General features: G+C 36.6%; 1 long non-coding RNA gene across 1 annotated transcript; it reads right to left on the reverse strand.

The window, feature by feature from the left end:
• Window positions 1-12,052: 12,052 nt before the first annotated feature.
• Window positions 12,053-17,231, reverse strand: LOC140322144 (uncharacterized). The gene is made up of 3 exons (XR_011919152.1): window positions 17,186-17,231; window positions 15,376-15,520; window positions 12,053-12,851 (listed from the first exon to the last, which is right to left on the reverse strand). It is a non-coding gene; the product is annotated as an uncharacterized lncRNA (long non-coding RNA).
• Window positions 17,232-18,150: the final 919 nt, after the last annotated feature.

Genomic DNA, 18,150 nt, shown 5'->3' on the forward strand with positions numbered 1-18,150 from the left:
TTGTAGTGCTTTGTGTTAAGAAATATATTGCATTCAAAATTATAGGTGAGTTGTTGCCTATTAAAAAAAAATGATAATGCACATAAAACACTCAATATCACATGTTTACTGCACATGCATTGACACAATATGCATATCTAAAGTCTCCAACTCATGCCTTCTTTACCCAGAGTACATAAATGTAGTTAAGTGCTGAATTGGTTGTTCATATATTTATTCCAAATTTTGATTAGAAATTCTAGATGAATATTACTAAAGAGTACCAAAAGTAAGCTATAGAAATAATACTACATTTGTTTAGATAGAAAAAAAACCCCACAAAGATATTTGTTCTGCTTTGCATTAATGTAAAAAAATGGGCTTAAATTTGTTTTTCCTGAAGAGGTTAATTATTGATATACATACAGTATATTTATTGTAATATTGTATTATTATTATTATTTTATGTACATTTATTACTTTATCTATAACTATAAATGCATAGTATCATAATGCCTACAGGTGTCAGTAGTGCTATATGTAAAGACATTTAGAAAAAAAAGTAGTGGTAGTTTGCCTTGCTACCCTAAATGTTAAATCATTCAGTTTGTATTAAACGGAAGGATCAGCATAATTGCCAAGCAACTAGTATTTTAAAAGAAAATTAATAGAGGCCCCTACATTTCTGTAAATGGCATGGGGCTTAAAAAAATTCAATCAATCAAATCAAAACAAAAAAATCTACAAAATACTAATCTACCAAGAAAAAAAATAGTTGATTTTAACAAACATAGACTAATTACTGTCAATGCACAATCAACTCACACTATTTTGGATGGAAGAAGGCTTAGATCAGTTATTTAAGGTAGGATTTTTTATTACCAAATAGCATATATTATATTCTCTGACTTGTACATATATTGTAGTCTGACCATCAGAGATTATTGTTTTACATTGTCCAGGAAAGCTAGCCTTCATATTGGTTGCTCCTCTTGCTTCTGCCTCTCTTAATAATCCAGGAAGTAAATCATGGGTGAGTGATGAATAGGAATAAGGTGAGTTTCAGGAGGGGTTCTCGATCTAATGTTATAGATAATTTAAGTTTCCAAGCCGGATTTATATAGTTTGAATATTGAGGAAAGGATAGAGGACACACAGGCTTTTGATAGGCATATAGTGACTAATAAAAGCGTTTTAATGAATGATTGATGCAGACCTATTGGTAACATTAATCTACTAACTAAATACAATCAAAACACAAAAATATATTCCAAAGTAAAATACAGAAGGATTGCTTAGCTTGTTCGTGTTTGACAGAATCACATGAATATGCAACACATTTTGCCCTTAGGCTTCCTCAGGGGATAGTTGAGATCAAAGGACTATTGATAACAACAATGATATTAACTTCTTCTTACATCAAAAAAATGTTTTCTTATAAACATGACTATGTCATATCACATAAGTAAATACATATATTATTCACAAGGATTTATGCTAATGTAATTTTATTCACTTACTTAGGACAAGCATAATAGCTGGAGTAAGGAGCACCTGGGAAGAACTATGCCAAGGCATCCCACTAGTGTCACTTAAAAGTGACAAAATAAGTAATATATTGGTATTAAACAATTTTGAAGATTAAAGATGTTGAGGTTAGGGACCGTAATGCCTATGTTAAAATTCCCTAAAGAGGTAAATGGAGACATATTTTGATCACGTGGAAAAAAGGGGTATATTGTTGTTCCTATAATTATATAATTCTATGTTTAGTATACCAGGGGTATTGGTGACTATAATAAGCATATATAAAGGGTATATGGTAAATGATATTTTTGTGTGTGATAGTGATTGAATTTCTATGAGTACTTACTTGACATAAAAGAAAATCATAACCTTGTATCTGAAGAAATTCAACATGAAAAGAATAAAAAAATGTCATTACTTATCAGCCATTAGGATATGTTGGATAGATTAATCTATTTATTAAATTAATTTAATAATTTAAACTATTTATGAAATAGATTGTGGTCATATTATTCATACCTTGTTGTTTCAAGTAGGGAAAAAACTCTACTGAATTGAAATATGTGTTAGAGCATATGGGTTCTGAAAAATGCTGTTTAGGAATGACAATATTAAGGTATAGGTCAAGAATTAATTTAATACATGCAAATATAAGGTAATAATCTGAAATTGATAATTTAGGCCGTGTTTAAATAAAATAATCAAGATTAAAGACTTATGTCTTTGATTAACCAATGGCTGTTGATATACACATCGCTAATTGGTGAGTATAACGTATATCAAGCTGTCTACAGACAGTACAAGTATTTATATATACCTTTCCTATAAATACTTGTACTAAACTTGATTTATTAATATTTCCCATAGCAACCACCCTTCTTTACTTTGGATTAATAATTTCTTATCTTTGATAAATTATTTTATTACTTTCCATTTTTACAAAGTTTGAAGGTTACCATATATGCAACTAACACGCACACTTTAAATATTAATACACACAATACAGAACTGTTTGTGATTATAACAACAATCACCATAATCTTACTTCTCGAGAGTTTAAACATTTGATTTTACACATTGTATACTTTTAAGTATTGACATTGTGCTAGTCTTGTTATCCTTCACCATATTTGTGAATTCTGGTAATATATACTGTACATCCTTCATTTTTCTGCACATTGTTCTGTAGATTATATATTGTGTACTTTACTTTGTTTTATACAGTGTTCTGCTATGTATACATTGTACCAAATCTTAGATAGATGAACTCAAAATATCGTTAATATTGTTTGTCATATAGCTTCATGATTAATATTGTCAATATCTATATTTAATGTATGTTTATGTATTGACTTGATTCAGTAATTTTCATTCACAGCTGCGGTGAGTACATCTGGGAGATAGTTATGTCAATTTATCTTAATTAGAACCCCTTGGATACTTTAATATTAGTTACATCAAGTGAAGAATCCCTATATCATTAAAAAATAACTTTCTTTTCTTGTTTTACTCTTCTCTTTGGCTGTCCTATTTGCACATGCATCGGCTGATGGAACCTACCTTACGAGGGATGGGAGCACCCATTGATGATTTTATCACCATGGGTGTTTTTGGTTGAGCAATGCACACCCTCGGCATCTGGCCCATAAACCCCTTTTCCCCTCCCTCATTTGAGCCTAGATTCTATATGTGAAGGAGACTGTTTCAAGTACCTCATATTGGCATTTCCTAGCCTGTCATTTGAAAAAATAAAGGCGAGTGTGTTTGATGGTCCACAGTTTCGGCAGCTCATCGAAGATGAACATTTTATCAGGACAATGTCAGAAGTCGAAAAGAATGCTTGGTTATCATTCAAAGCCATTGTCAAGGACTTTCTTGTAAACACACGAGCAAATAATTACACAGAGATTGTCCAGAAACTCTTGGAGAGCTACAAAATGCATGGTTGCAAAATGAGCATCAAGGTGCATTTTCTGCATAACCATCTTCTAACTTCCCAGAAAAGCATGCTGCAGTCAGTGATGAACAAGGTGAACAATTCCACCAAGATTTGAAGGTCATGGAAGGACGGTGTCACAGATCCCCACAGGTCCAGGTCATCTGTGCATCCTTCTTGCTCACCCTCCTTGCAGTCCCCGCTGCCAGCACCATTACTGCCTCTGGATCCAACACTCTGCATACTTCCTGCTCCAGGTCAGGTGTTTCCTGTCAGCTGCTCCCTTGCCTCAGAGATCCAGGGTATTCCGCAGATGCACTCCCTCTGTTGGCAAACATCTGAATAACACAGTTAAAGTTAACACAGATCGGAGGTATATATGATGGCTGACTATTGTTGGAGCATACGGCGGAATTGTCCTAACACTGAACACTCCAGTAAATGTTATAAGCGTAAATTTTTACCTTAACCGCTTACCAAAATAATTTTCAAATGGTTTACTGTAAAAAAAATGTCATAGAGTAACAATAAATCCATTGTATGAAAAAAAAAACAAATTTAAATAAACAGTATTTTCAAAATGTTTCATTATTTTTTGTATGTAAAATTTGTATGTTTTTGACAAAAATGGAGGGTACCCTGTATCGTAAAAACTGGATGTGATAGCAAAAAAATTGGATAATTTCTGGTTTCACCACCCAAAAATTAGTAAAAAACAAGTGTAAGATTTAACTCAACAAAAATGCGTTCCCCAGTGTAATATGACCACAATCTATTTAAAAATATAGTTTGGAATAATGCATTAATTTAATAAATTGATTAATGAATCCATATACTATACTATACGACATATCCTATTGGCTGATAAGTAATGATATTTTTATATTCTTTTCATGTTGAACTTTTTCACATACAAGGTTATGATTTCCTGTCCTTTATAGATTTTTAGAAGTATAAGTAAGTAGTCATAGAAATTCAATTATTATCACACACAAAAATATCAATACCAAAAAGGTGTAATCTTTAATCACTTACCATATAACTTTTATATATACTAATCATAGTAACCAATACCCCTAATATACTAAAATTTGAATTATATTATTATAGGAACAACAATATACCCCTTTTTTCCACATGATCAAAATATGTCTCCATTTACCTCCTATGGAATTTTGTAATGTAGCATACCTGTGTGATATTGTAAACACAGTACAAGCTAAGCAACCCTTCTGTATTTTACTTTGGAATATATTTTTGTTTTTTGATTAATATTTAGTTAGTGGATCTATGTTACCAATAGGTCTACACCAATCTATCATTAAAAGGCTTTTATTAGTCACTAATTGCCTGTCTGTCATCAAAAGCCTGTCTGTCTTCTATCCTTTCCTCAATATTCGAACATGGGTGAGTGATGTTTATACCCTTGACCAATAACTGGAACACTAAGATGGGTGTTTAGAAAGAAGAAGTGCAACCAAGGCCTTGTGACTAGAGGGTTCTTTATAAAACTACTCAGATGTGGGGCCTTGGTTTGTCTGGGGCCTAAAAAATATTAGCTGGCTGCCTAGGAAAAGAAAGCCTGACTGATGTTTCTTTTTTTTTAATTGTATGTTTATTGAATTTTTACAACAGAGTAGTAACATTAAAAATAAAAGAGAAAACAATGACAGAAACTATGAATGACAAATCATACACATGGCTTAGTAAGCTTAGTGAGCATAGAAAAACAAATCAATACAATACAAAACAGTTTTAATATTTATATTATACGAAAGGAATTATTGAATCAAATGCGACGCTTACACAACATATACCAGTAGGGGGCGAGGGGGCGGGATGGACACGTGGGGTAAGAAGGCTGGAGCCTGTATGTAGTAAACTCTTACGAAAGGAGTATCAACTAGCTAACAGAGTCTTCCTGGGGGGAAGAGCCTGTATATTGCCTAAATATGTTAAAGGGGAATAGTAGAGAAGAATCCCATGGTTCCCAGATAGTCATACATTTTTCAATACAATTAAGCAGCCTAGCTGTAAGATGTTCCATAAGCTGGACATCTTTGGTTCGGGCATAGAGGTCTGGAATCCCAGGAGGGGAAGTCCTGACTGATGTTTCCAAAGGGCAAAATCCTGCAATTGCATTTGCATTCCAGAACTTTTAGGAATGGGGCTACCCTATCTAAAACTTGAAAGCTAGAGCTGGGCGTTGAGTATGGCTATATGTGGAAGCAGACTAAAATTTGTCTTGTTCTTTGGGGAGGGAAAGAAAGATGACTGGAAAAACTCAGCTTTGGCTACTGGCTTGACTCTAAATACTATAAATCACGAGTTAGGCACTAACAGCACATTCTCTGCGATATAGGAGGTATTCTCCAGGGAATCGATCCGCTGCTCTGCCTCCTGCAGCCAGTGTGTGTGAGATCCCATTGCATTTTCACTTAAACAGAGATCCAATCGCCTTGTTGATGAAATCCAGGTGATTCTGCAGAGCATTGCCACTGATTGAGGATATATCCGTCTTTGAAGGCCACCTCTTTAGCGTTAGCATTGTAGTCCAATCCCACTGGGGATGTTTAGATGGAGGGCTTGCCATCCGAATCCACCCAATCTGAGCAAGAGGAGACTTCTGCCATCTTGAATATCTTGGCAGTCCTTGCTCATGCAGGGTTTTAATGGATGCTGGGGGCCTTCCTGCAAAGAAACGAAAGAAACGATCCATTGTCCCGGTTTTCACGGTTTTAAGAATAAGGTGGAGCTAGGAGTTGTCTGTTGCCTAGGTTGACACAAGAATAACTCAATGGAAGACAGAGCCTGCAGCCCAGCCACTAACCCATCAGGCACCGGAACAGGTCCTACCCATGTTTTATATCTACAAAGATCTTGCAATTACAGTAAAATATAATGTTGCTCTGCCATAATTGCACTCATTTCCGAAATGCTCAGCTACACAATTTTTTGAGTCTGTGGCATTAGTCCTGCCCAGTTTCTTTTTGCTAAATTAGTGAAGCACTCACCCAGGCGCGGAGTCTAAGCACACTCAAGCGCAGGGTCTAAGCAGTAATCAGGTCTTTTCCAGAGCCTCTAGTGGTGAGGATGTTGTGCTGCTGGTTACTGCCAGGTTGTGGTTCTTGAGCACACCGGGGTGGGCAGGATTTTTCGCAGTACCAAATCACTAGGTGGAAAAATTGTCAAAACAGGCAGCAAGCAAGAGAGGTCAGGTCACAAGCCAGGGATCAAATACCAAGGATCCAGGAAATAGACACTGGTAACACAGGGAACACAGAAGACATTGATAGTGACAGGAAGCACAGGTGACATCTGGATAACCACAGAAGAATATTGGAACAGCCCAAGGGAACTGGCTGGGAAACAACAGACTGGGTAACAAGGGGTTAACACAGGAGCTGGACAGGGAAAACACTGAATTAACAAACAGGTGTACAGGAAATGCTCAGCAGAGCTAGGGGAATTGGCATTAGTGTGCGTTGCATGAATGCTGAGTGTTGTGTCTGAGCCAACTAAGGGTTGATTAGGAGGCTATTTCCCGATTGGTTGGCAGGGAGAGCTATACTGATTAAATCTGGAAGAGCAGAGCTTTAGCAAGGACGATGTAAACGTGAATAAGGTCAAGATTGGCACGCACTTTCAGAATTTCTTCAACAGACAACAGTAATTTAAGGTATGGTTTCCAACGAGTCACAAAATGACTATGTTTGTGTGAAAATCCTTGCCTGATTGTAGCATTCAGAAACTGGCTTTAAAACTATCATCTACTTTTAGACTCACCCCCTGCAAAAATGTACTTGGTCAACATCAAAGGTAAATAAAAACAATATTTAGATGGAGTGCGCATGTGTGGAGCATGGTGAAGGTCACAGCCTAAACGTTCCGCCATGGGGCAGGGAGAATTGGGACCTGCAACAAGTCCCAGAAAAAATGTGCAAGCCAGGCAGAGAGGAAGCCCACGCTGCAGCACGCGGCTTCCAAGGTGGCACCAATAAGTCCAGCATGTAGTGAGGGCGCAGATTCATCACAAGGTGAGGCAAATCCCCCTGTACAAGGCTCCCCTGTTCTATTATTATCCCTAGAATCAGAACAGGCAGAGCAGAACAAGGTGAACCGATCTCCCCACATACCCCCATGGCAACCCTGACCAACAATACGGTCCTTCAGCCGGGGTTTGACAACGCAGCTAACTTTGTATGGTGGCTCTCCAAGGAATTCCATATGGTCCAAAGCATGACGATGCTTAATGGGGTACATTCTTGGTCCTTGCTGAGGGACAAGTATGAAATACCAATCTCGGAAACATAGTTACATAATTACATAATAGGTTAGGTTAAAAAAAAGTCCATCAAGTTCAACTGCTAGGGAAATAAATATATCCCAGATATAAAACCATATGGTAATAGAGGAAGGCACAAAACAAAACCCTGGTACAATTTGCTTTAACAGGGGAAAAAAAATTATTTCCTGATTCCATGAGGCAATCGGATGTTCCCTGGATCAACAGTCACTGTTATCTTTACTTTAAAGCCTTAATACCCAGGTATATTCTGTGCTTCTAGAGAAACATCCAGCTTTTTCTTAAAGCAATCTAAAGTAGTTGTTGAAACTACTTCCTGAGGGAGCTGCTTCCACATTTTCACAGATTTTACAGTGAAGAACCCCTTTCTTATCTGGAGCTTAAACTTCTTTTCCTCCAGACACAAAGAATGCCGTCTTGTTCTTTGTAATGATCTCAAAGCAAATAATTGGGAATAGAGTTCTCTATTTGGACCGTTTATATATTTATACAGGGTGATCATATCCCCCTTAAATGTCTCTTCTCAAGGGAGAATAGATTCAGTTCAGCTAATCTCTTCTCATAGCTGAGCTCCTCCATTTCTTTTATTAGTTTAGTTGCCCTTCTCTGCAATCTTTCCAATTCCACAATGTCATCTTTGTGAACTGGTGGCCAAAACTGGACTGCATATTCCAGATGTAGTCTGACCAATGCTTTGTACAGGGGAAGGATTATGTCTCTCTCTGCAGTCTTTTCCTTTTTTGATACAAGAAAGTACTTTGCTAGCTTTAGATATTGCAGCTTGGCATTACATTCAGTTATTAACCCCCCTAGTGTTCTAATTCTGTCCGTATTTTCATGCAAAAAGTGTTACATTTTTTTGCATGAAAATTTATTTTACATTGTAGGCCTATAATTCTTAGGCATAACTCACCGAAATATGTCCAATATTTAATAATATGATATGTAATAGGGATCCACTGAGCAAGGGAACATTATCAGTAGTCTACCGGTCACTGATATCCACCAGGTATACACACACTCTGTCATATGCTTCCAGGTGGGAATCTGATATAGGCCACTTGCTAGAAGAGGCTCAATGGAAACAAATTTGGGATATGGCAGCCCATGGTTCCACCAATGCGATCTTTAACAAGGCTAATTACAAACTACTTCTAAGATGGTACATGGTGCCATAGAATTTCAAACCTAATACATCAGACCATTGTTTTCGAGCCTAGTTTTCTAGTTTTCTTTGTTTTCTAGTGGCATTGCTCAAGGATCAAGAGTTTTTGCACAAGGGTCTACCAGATGGTTTCTACCACACTCAACAGGGGCATTAAGAAAGACCCATTTGAAGATTTACTACTTTGTGCCCCTAAAACTGTAATCATTAACAATTCAAACTGATGACCTAAATATTTACAGCTGCTAAGCAAACGTTGGGTGTGGGGTGCGGTGGTCAGGTACACCTACACTGGCACAAGTGAAGAAAAATATACAGTTGTATTTTGTACAAGAAAATATGGTGGCCAGGTTGCAGAACAAAGTAAAACATTTCCAAAAGATATGGGACCCTTGGCTATCTTACTACCTACCTGAGGGTTTGGATATCTCACTCCTTAATATTTGAAGATGGATGTTTTTGGCCACTGTTGCTGGTAGGCAACAGAGAATTAAGTATGTGCGATGTTCCCTTGGGCTCCAGTCTCTCTCTCTCCCCCCTGTTTACTCCTTCCCATGCCACCCTCACCCCTGCTGACCCTCCTTTTTTTGTTTTTACTGTTGTTTCTTTTGTCCACGCCTTGACCAAGGCAGAGACAGGCCCCCTTGTTAGGTCAAATTCCTTTTTCTCTCTCAAAGCCCTGCAAACTCTGACAAACTGGTTCATAGGGGTCTTCAGGGTGCCACGTCTAAATATTGTAACATGATTCTGGACTTGGGTTCTTTGGAGTCTGGACATGACTTGTCTTATGTGATCCCCCTGTAATGTTGCGTATGTTCTGTGTATTTTATCATTTTGTACTTTTGTATTGGTTGTCTGTTGGAAAAATTGTAAAACTAATAAAAATCATTAAAACGAAATAAAGGTAGATATAGTTAAAATCAAAGATCCTGTTCTGGTGGTGATGTAAGATGGTATATTCATGTTTGCTTTCATTCACAGTAACAATGGTGATTACGACAATTAGGCAACATACACATGTAGAAGCCAAATAAGTTTTCTTATAACCTGCTCTACTAAACAATTTTTGCTGTACAAGCTGTACAAGCATAAAGAAACAAATGCAAAATAAAAAAAACGTAATTGTTTTTTGAAAAACAACACTAAACAATAAGTATGTTTTGTTTTTTGAACTGGTACCATGCATGACTGATTGGGTGATTTTCTAAGTGACGGATGCTGCAACGTGTTACTGCAGAAACAGAATTCTCAGGGAAATATTTTTGTGAATGCAACCTTCATGTGATCTTTATGTGAATTGTAACTGATTTGTGAGCTTAGATTTGGGGAACAGCACCCTACATAGAAAATATATATGTTGTAACACACTTTATATGGAATATTGACTGTACTGTAGTGTACAGCCTAATAATATATTTTGGGAATGGATACATCATTTTTTGCTTACCTATTTATTTACAAAAAAATTGCAAAGGTTATTTGGTGCAGAGGTTTACCCTGTGCACTTTTCTATAATTGTTCTGATTTCACACACACATAACCCTTTGCACACTAAGCTCTAAATTTTGTACTGGTTCAGCAGGTTTCTGCATGAATACTTTTCCTTTATTTAATTTTTCACCTAGATTGTTAAACACTTCATTGTTGTTTATGTGTCAATAGAACCTGTTATGTATTTATTGCAGCATACATGGAATGCTTTACTCACTAAGTGTAAAAAAATACTTTAAAATGGGGAAGATCATGATTAAAGAATATAGTGATTAGAAAAGTTAAAGGATCATGGCTGACAAATACCTTTCCCCAAGCCTTGGTTGTTGTAGTAAAAGTAAACTCACTGTGTTACACCCATCACATCTCTTGTTGGCTTATTTGCTAAAGATGTACAAAAAGCAATGTTGGTGTGTAAAGAAGCAAACAAATATTTAACATAAAGTTTATTAAAGAATTTTATATCACAGCATTCATTTATTAACAATCACAAATAAAGATATGTGAACAAAGATGTGATGTGCATGATGGACAGAGTGTGCTTTATGTTTTCAGTTCAGACACATTTGTCTGTCACAAAACCTTGATGATCCCATCACTGGTTCCTATTTAAATGAAACCTGTAGTGGGATAAGAGTAGGTAGTCTGCCCTTGATGTTATCTCCCTATGAAAATGATAGTTGGCTGGATGTCATGCTAATCCAATGGGTTTTGATCATTTCTGAGACACTTACTTTGAACAATTGTGTAGATTAGAAGTTCTGACTTTTTCGTGACTTTACTAGTTGCATGATTGTTCCAGGTAAGAACTGAAGCCAAAATGCCAGGCAACATGCATTTTTTAGAGCAGGTCACTGGTAGTAGCCTTGGTATTTTTGAATGCAGTTTTTCATTAAGCACATACTGAAAGGATAAACTTGATTGCAAATTGCTTATAGGGATAGAGATGTTGTAATGAGAATCAGTATGCTATATGAGACCAAGAGGAAAACAAGTGATCACTTATGCAGGCTTTCTTCGTGTCTAGTACACATGACATTGTCCTTTGTGGGAACTTGGCAGTGGTGTCGTAATGTGACTGCAACACATACAAGGAGTATCATAAACAGATACAAATTTAATTGGCAGAGTTTATAATTTTCAACTGTTCCCATCATAATTACAGATAACAGAAACTAACAGTCTACATCATTGCCTATATTTGGGAATATATAATAGCATTGAATGTGTTTAGGGTGTAGGCAGGATCTCCTATTTCACTGGTATCAGATTCACATTGGTTTTTGTATTAAATTTCTGGGACCTATCTGCCTCCTTATCCCTCATAACATGAGTGTGAGCATGCACAAAAACTTGAACAATATTTTATTTAGGTTTTTTTTACTTTTTAAACTTTAAAGCAAAGTGTTTTTTTAAAATAAAATTTCCAAAAAGAATTTCCTGTAAAATATTTATTAACTACCTCTCCGTACTGCCAGCACTTTTTTACACAATGTCAGTCTTCTGGTTCTCTAATGCAGCGGTCACCAACTGGTGGTCTGCGAGAAGATTTTGGTGGTCTGCGGCAGGAAGAGCCACTGAAGTGCATTGGAGCAGTGGTCCCCATCCTTTTTCAGGTTAGGGGACACTAAATGCATGAACCCTGGACCATGCATGCGCGGGGAGCCCTGTGTCCCTCAAAGAGGAGGAAACTCCTCTGGCCGGTGCGCCCCTCCAAGCGGGGTTCTTCTCTTGACCCTACTAGGGGGTGCACCGGACAGAGTTGCGGACCATGTCTCCCAGAGACATCGCAGGCTCAGGGAGGTGGGCGGGTTGTGTCTCTGAACACAACCTGCCACAACCAGGCATAAACCTGCAATGGGAGCGTGAGCGGGTTCTGGCATCATGACTTCCCTCTGGGGGGAAGTTTCTTCCCCTTTGAGTGACACACAGCTCCCCGTGCATGCCCACTAAATGCATGCGCGGTCCATGCATTTAGTGGGCACTAGTAGGCCGCGGACCGGGTGCCAGGATATTGAACAGAATCCATAGGATGATTTTTTTGTATTGCAGTGGTGTTCAGTAGCATGGACAACAGTAGAGATATTTACTTCCTTCCTTTACAGGCAACTATTTGTAACTATTTCATTTTACAAACAAAATCACATTGAAGAGAGCTGAAAATCAAAATGAAATCAGTAAACAGCATACAGTATATGAAGTATGTATGTAGACAGAGAAATTAACACATGCAGTATAGTTCCTTGAAAAAAAAACAACTTACATGCAGATTATTAACAGTTATAAATAAATAAAATGCATAATATTAAACATTAATTAACTTGTAAGCTAATAACATGATGTCCCTGTAATAAGATTTTTGTCATTTGAACAATTTCCTTGAGAGAAGATGATTGGATGATCAGTTGATGGAAGATTTCAAGATGCCCTATTGAGGAGTTTCCTCCCTGCAAAGGTAAATTGGAGACTCTTTATTATCTATTGCATAAAAATAAAATGCAGATAGCTCAAAAACAATGAAAACATTTGTAGTGGGGAAGGGTTAGAATCCCCATAAGGATTTAAAGCAGAACTAAACTCAAAATCTCTTCTCCTGGATTCTTCTTTCTGCATCACCCGATCTCGCACTGCACAGGCATGACATTTGATGACCACCACTCCACATGTGTGAGATCAGCAATTTTTTTCTTCCTTTAAAGAAAGGGCTCCTTTTGTGCATGGCTGAGATCAGGGCATCTGCAGAAGAAGCAAAAAAAGTCTCCCCGGGAATCGGTATCCCGGGAGGCTTTGTGCTCCCATTCTGCCTCTGCGATCAAGACAGAAAGGAGAGGTGTTGTAAGTTGTCAATACCTGAAAAAATCCCCCCACCCCAACAGCAAAGTCAATACGATCAATTTTGTCAGCTTCACCCACTGCAGGTACTTATATACCCTGGCTGTAGACTAGCTGGCAAAAATCTAGTACATTTAGGATACTGTATCTTAGTGCAAAGATGTAACCAGCACCTTGCTACATGTTTACCAGCCTAGCTGCACAGCACTAATCAGTAGGGGAAAGTACACAATTTTTTCTAACTTTAGAAAAAAAAACAGGAGCAACATGTCCTGCAAACTTAGGTTCCTGCCTTTTTTCAATGAACCTGTTAGCAACGATTTCTAAATAAAGAATTGGGTGTAGCATACCGCCTACATACAATCACTGCCTCTCCCATTCCTGTTACCACTCCCTCCTCTTATTCCTGATAAAGGTAAAGCTCTACTACTTGTTAGGAATATTATCAGAATGAACTGAACAGAGATGAGTTAGGTTTCTAAAGTCCTATTGAATGTTGCCTACCTAACAACTATATGACAATACTATATACTAAGTTATGTATCAGAGGCATTTAGTTAAAAAAAAGTATAGTCCATAGTGATTTTTTTCAATATTTGTTAAATAATTGCCATTATTCTACCAAAAATTTCTGTCAGTTGGTGTCTTTTCGCAGTGTTTTTTTTCAAGCACTTTATATTAATTGCAATATTTTTATGTTAGGTTAACAAGACAAATTATACACTAATAAATACTATAAAAATATTTATTATACACAAAAAATTCATACTAAGAATACAGGAACCATGGTTAATACTGTTAAAGTTGAGATCAAAATGAACCACGCATTGCCAGAATGCGCCATTGTTCAATAATGAACATCATTGTTCATGGTTCCTTGTGCAAGCCTAAGGCTATATACGCACGTGCAATCACTGTCGTTCTTTCACAATCCTTTCCAACGACTAACAACTGCACGATGCATGAACGAGTGCTGTACATACAGCACCCAGCTGCGCTCTCTCCCCCTTCACTTCCATTAGGATAGTTCGTTGTTCATCATCCTTGGATCCGCCAAGAGGATCGTTCAGACGATGGATGACAAGCGCTGTACACATGCAAGATTCTCGTCCCATATCAGCCCTGAGCCAATTATCAGACGAGAACTATTTGCATGTGTGTACCCAGCCTTAAAGGCCAAATGCAAATGCTGTAACTGTTCCAAAACATACCTATCTATCCACTGATATTATAACAAAAACATTGACTGTGCCACCTTTTGAGGATACAGGTAAATCTAAGTCATCACTAGATGTGTTTTTTAACTACCATTTGCAGCTGCTGAAGGAGTCAACAAAGCTACTAGGAGGATATGTGTTGAAGAGGGGAGATGAAGGAGGTGGCTGAAGAGGTAATGATAAGGAAGCATGGACACTTTTATCATTGCTAAAGCTGCTAAAATGCTATTTATGTCACACCCTCATTGGGAATTTTACTAGGCTTACGTAGCGTTATTTACAATGAGTTAGTGTCACTTTATGGGCTGTATTACGATGCCACATGTAATAACCACCTACCAGTGATGTCAGAGGTCATCTTAAGTCTGATAGTCACAGGCTTTTAAACTGCCTAATCTTACACACTATCCCATCTACTGAGCTTTAATGGCCCTGATTTATTAAAGTTCTCCAAGTCTGGAGAGGATACACTTTCATCAGTGAAGCTGGGTGATCCATCAAACCTGGAATGGATTTCTTAGAAGTCATTTGCTACTTGTTGACAAATGTTTTCAATCCTGGACCAGATCCAATTCATTGCTGGATCACCCAGCTTCACCGATGACAGTGTACCTACTAAAGCCTTGGTCACATTGGCCAATGTGTACAGTCACAAACTTCTCAGAACTCCATTACATTTCAGGCAAAGCTCAGACAAGTTAAAAATTAGAAAAAATTTATATAAACCTCAGCAATTTTAAAGTAGGACATTGATCGATCATTACAACAGAAAATAATATTGTAATACAGTATAAATAAATAAATATATATATATATATATATATATATATATATATAATACACATATTACACATAGACTAGTGGAATGTGATATAATTACTATTATTACTGAAACTAGAAGGATGTAACAATAGAATCTTACATGGTTTGGTATTCTCCTTCCGGTCCACGAAGACGTTTAAAGACAAAGTATCCAACAGCTTGTAACAGTACCACCAAAACCCCTCCACCAACAAAGCTCCCAGTGTGAAACACTGGAGGGGATACTGCATTGGATTTAGGGAAATCTGAAGGAAACAGAAATTACATGACATCTTCATAATAGAAAAAAATCATATAATACAATTTTATTAATGCTTTTGTCTTATTCACTGAGAAGAGTACTAATTCCTAAGTCAAAACTATCAAAAACTGATCAAGATAAGTGCATGATGAATTGATAACTATTTGTTATTGCACAGAAATCAGTACTTATGACGGAATGCTGTATAACATCTTGCTCCATCATGAATCTATAACCATATCACAGATTGGCAGGTGGGACATGTACCAAAATTTGGAAACGCAATGCTGGTAATAAACTTTTAGCTACAGTTAAGCAACAAAGCCAGTGGCGTATGTGCCATTAAAATAAAATTCAGCTATTTATGAACCTGTAAAATCAGAATAATTACTATATTAGTAGCTAAATTATTAACAATAATGATAAAGGAAAAACGTAATGGCATAAGTATAAAGACTTGATCACAAAAATGGTCAAATTGTGGTATGTTTACTGCTCACCCTATTTCCACTAACTATAAAGGCTTGTCAAATACACTCCAGCATTTGCAGAGACATTTCAGATGTTTTCTAAAGCCTAAAAGAATATTAAAAATATTTTCTAACATTGTGGTTGTCTTGTATATCAAGCTGGGGGTCAAAGAACACTTAAAACCACTTACAAAACCCTAAGCAGGAATTTAAAAACATTTCCTAGTCAAGTCTATTGGAGTACTTTTGACCACATGGACAAAGGGGTCTATCTATAAAGCAGTGAATCTGACATTCACTAAAACATTCCCTGGTAGAGACTGAATTACTGCTATTAAAACACCTGGACTTCCACTAGGGAATGTTTCAGTGAACAGATTCCCTGCTTTAGGGTCTCAGCACCAAGACAAAACCTCAACACCAGCTAAACAGAACCCAAAAAGTATTCTTATGTTTTCACTTGAAGAGTGTTATTTAATAATTTATGATGACAACTGTCTATGTGGACTATTTTCTATACTAGCTGTGAAGCACCATTAACAAGTAATTATGTTTATTAGATGCAAAATAGTTGTGGTATTAGCTGTCACAAAGGAAAAACACAACAGACTTCTTGTCCTGTAACCACATAAACCAAAACAATGGCAAATGCCACAAGTCATCCTCTTTGAATCAAAATTGACAAAACCTTAAAAATGCTTTTAGTGCACAATAAGTCACACTAACTTTGCAAAAACAATTTTCTGAACATTGAATATTGCATACATAATAGTGAATGCAATTTGAATACCTTAACATAAAATCTGTTTTACATTGTTTTGTCATTTAAACATAGTACTGGTATATTGATGGAAAAGTTCATCAGCTAAAAATAGCTAAGGGTAGGCATTCAGTCTACTATATAGAACTATTTTTTGAAAAGACATTATTAGTAATGAATCCTCTAAGGCCTTTTTAGGCTGCGCTAATTACCTGTCTGTTGCTGCAAAAAGACAAGCAAGAGCTGTGCATGCAAAATAAATTCTTTCAGTGAATACCTTACAAGGACAACATCATTTGTAAAGGGTACTAGTAGGGCAGTAATCATAATTCTCCTAATCTATCCTATGTCATTGCTTTGGATATTGCATAACACCTCCACATCTAATACTACTCACAAAAGAACCTTTCAGACCATTGTAGTTACCGGTACTACTCACCGTCAGGAAGCATTTCTTCTGGATCTGCTAACCTGCTTTCAGGGACTAAACAGTAGAAGAAAGTACATTAATGTTATGCTATTTAATTTTAAAGCTTTGTTATTTTGCTTTCCAGTATAGACTCACATCACCCAATTAAAGAAAAACAATACAGAATACTAGTACATGGCAATATACCGTAACCATGTGATACAATTAGGCATAAGTGTCTAGTAGCAAGAGATGAAACCTCTTAAAAAGTTAAGAAATTAATAAATGACCTAATATTTCCACATACAAGAAAACCTTACTCATTATTATTAATATTTTTTTTTAATTTTATTATTATTAAACAGCATTTTTATAGCGCCAACATATTACACAGTGAAGTACATTAAATAGGGGTTGCAAATGACAGACAGTGACACAGGAGGGAGAGAGAACCCTGCCCAGAAGAACTAAGATCCTAAGATCCTAAACCCTTTCAACTAGAATCCCCAATGAAATGTACCTAATTAAATATACCCTGTGTCCCTTAGACTTAGTACACATGAGTGGATCTGCTGCCACTTTTGTGTTGACTGACCAATCAGATCAATATGCAGTTACGGTAGGTAATCGATCAATTGCCTCAAAATACTGCATACACATACACATTACATTTTTGCCTCTTTCAAAGTTTTTCAAAGATTTCAAAAAGAATACATGCCTCAGAATAAAGAGAAACACTTTCAGGAAAGTTTTATTATGAATTTAATTTGATATACTGTATTTGCCTAACTACACTACTTTGATTTGTGTACAACTGTACATATACTACTGTATGAGGATGAATATATAAAGAGGAACAGAGTACACATTCAAGGTTTTATTAAAAAAAAAACATGCATAGCAACAGTTTAACAAAAATATTCTGTCAGCACTTTATCCTTCACTTTATCTGTCAGAAAAAAATATAAAAAATATAAAAACTCCAAACAGGGACT

Source organism: Pyxicephalus adspersus, chromosome 1 (assembly GCF_032062135.1).
Source record: "Pyxicephalus adspersus chromosome 1, UCB_Pads_2.0, whole genome shotgun sequence".
In the NCBI taxonomy this organism is placed as follows: domain Eukaryota; kingdom Metazoa; phylum Chordata; class Amphibia; order Anura; family Pyxicephalidae; genus Pyxicephalus; species Pyxicephalus adspersus.